General features: G+C 64.6%; 1 non-coding gene across 1 annotated transcript; it reads left to right on the forward strand.

Moving 5' to 3' along the window:
• The first annotated feature begins 586 nt into the window (after positions 1 to 586).
• LOC141979840 (5S ribosomal RNA) lies at positions 587 to 705 on the forward strand. The gene has a single exon (XR_012637230.1). It is a non-coding gene; the product is annotated as a 5S ribosomal RNA (ribosomal RNA).
• The last annotated feature ends 1,795 nt before the right edge of the window (positions 706 to 2,500 follow it).

Below are 2,500 nucleotides of genomic sequence, written 5' to 3' on the forward strand. Positions count from 1 at the left end.
CAGCCTGCGAAGCCGCGGCCAGGATCGGGCCCCTGGAAGTCTGACTAAAAATTTTCACCGACCCCAAAAACGGTTAGGGGGGGCCTCATAAAGCCTCCGGAGCGAAAAAAAAAAAAACGGAAAAAAGGATCGGGCCCACCCGAGGCAGGGGAGTCAGTAAGGGAAAGGGGACGAGGCGGCCCGGAGCCGGGTGCCCGGAGCCGGGTGCCGGCGGCCAGGATCGGGCCCCTGGAAGTCTGAAAAAGTTTTTTCACCGACCCCCAAAGTGGTATTTGGGGGGGCTCATAAAGCCTCCGGAGCGAAAAAAAAAAAAAAACGGAAAAAAGGATCGGGCCCACCCGAGGCAGGGGAGTCAGTAAGGGAAAGGGGACGAGGCGGCCCGGAGCCGGGTGCCCGGAGCCGGGTGCCCGCGGCCAGGATCGGGCCCCTGGAAGTCTGAAAAAAAAATTTTCACCGACCCCCAAAGGGGTGTTGGGGGGGGCTCATGAAGCCTCCGGAGCGAAAAAAAAAAACGGAAAAAAGGATCGGGCCCACCCGAGGCAGGGAGTCAGTAAGGGAAAGGGGACGAGGCGGACCGGAGCCGAGTGCCTACGGCCATACCGGACGGAAGGCCCCCGATCCCGTCCGATCTCGGAAGGTAAACCGTCCCGGGCCTGGCTAGTACTTGGATGGGTGACCGCCTGGGAATCCCAGGTGCCGTAGGCAGCTTTTCCCGCTGCGAGCCAGCTCTCTCCTTTTCTGGGGAACAAGGGCAGGGTCGCCCTGCCAGGGGCCCTGGGGCTGAAGTCCCTGCCGGCCACCAGGTCAACCCGGAGCCTGCCCCTCTGCGGCCAGCAGGTCAACCCCATACCGGCAGGGGGTTGACCTGGTGGCCGGGAAGCAGAGCGGCCAGCAGGTCAACCCCATACATTCAGCGGGTTGACCTGGTGGACGGGAAGGAAAGCGGCCAGCAGGTCAACCCCATACTTTCAGCGGGTTGACCTGGTGGCCGGGAAGGAAAGCGGCCAGCAGGTCAACCCCATACATTCAGCGGGTTGACCTGGTGGCCGGGGAAGGAAAGCGGCCAGCAGGTCAACCCCATACATTCAGCGGGTTGACCTGGTGGCCGGGAAGGAAAGCGGCCAGCAGGTCAACCCCATACATTCAGCGGGTTGACCTGGTGGCCGGGAAGGAAAGCGGCCAGCAGGTCAACCCCATACATTCAGCGGGTTGACCTGGTGGCCGGGAAGGAAAGCGGCCAGCAGGTCAACCCCATACATTCAGCGGGTTGACCTGGTGGCCCGAAAGCAAACCGGCCACCAGGTCAACCCGGAGCCTGCCCCCGCGGGCAGGGGCCAAGCGGACCCCCCTCCGCCCGGGCTTGCCCTGCTCCGAGCCGGGGCTTAATCCCCGTCCGGCCACCAGGTCAACCCGGAGCCTGCCCCTCTGCGGCCAGCAGGTCAACCCCATGCCGGCAGCGGGTTGACCTGGTGGCCGGGAAGGAAAGCGGCCACCAGGTCAACCCCATACTTTCAGCGGGTTGACCTGGTGGCCGGGAAGGAAAGCGGCCACCAGGTCAACCCCATACTTTCAGCGGGTTGACCTGGTGGCCGGGAAGGAAAGCGGCCAGCAGGTCAACCCCATACATTCAGCGGGTTGACCTGGTGGCCGGGAAGGAAAGCGGCCAGCAGGTCAACCCCATACATTCAGCGGGTTGACCTGGTGGCCGGGAAGGAAAGCGGCCAGCAGGTCAACCCCATACATTCAGCGGGTTGACCTGGTGGCCGGGAAGGAAAGCGGCCAGCAGGTCAACCCCATACATTCAGCGGGTTGACCTGGTGGCCGGGAAGGAAAGCGGCCAGCAGGTCAACCCCATACATTCAGCGGGTTGACCTGGTGGCCGGGAAGGAAAGCGGCCAGCAGGTCAACCCCATACATTCAGCGGGTTGACCTGGTGGCCGGGAAGAAAAGCGGCCAGCAGGTCAACCCCATACATTCAGCGGGTTGACCTGGTGGCCGGGAAGGAAAGCGGCCAGCAGGTCAACCCCATACATTCAGCGGGTTGACCTGGTGGCCGGGAAGGAAAGCGGCCAGCAGGTCAACCCCATACATTCAGCGGGTTGACCTGGTGGCCGGGAAGAAAAGCGGCCAGCAGGTCAACCCCATACATTCAGCGGGTTGACCTGGTGGCCGGGAAGGAAAGCGGCCAGCAGGTCAACCCCATACATTCAGCGGGTTGACCTGGTGGCCGGGAAGGAAAGCGGCCACCAGGTCAACCCCATACAGGCAGCGGGTTGACCTGGTGGCCCGAAAGCAAACCGGCCACCAGGTCAACCCGGAGCCTGCCCCCGCGGGCAGGGGCCGGCATACCCCCGTCCGTCCGGGGTCGCCCTGCCCCGGGCTCCGGGCTTAAGTCCCGAGCGGCCACCAGGTCAACCCGGAGCCTGCCCCCGCGGGCAGGGGCCGGCGGACCCCCGTGCGTCCGGGGTCGCCCTGCCCCGGGCTCCGGGCTTATTCCCCG

Source organism: Natator depressus, chromosome 28, assembly GCF_965152275.1.
Source record: "Natator depressus isolate rNatDep1 chromosome 28, rNatDep2.hap1, whole genome shotgun sequence".
NCBI classification, from domain to species: domain Eukaryota; kingdom Metazoa; phylum Chordata; order Testudines; family Cheloniidae; genus Natator; species Natator depressus.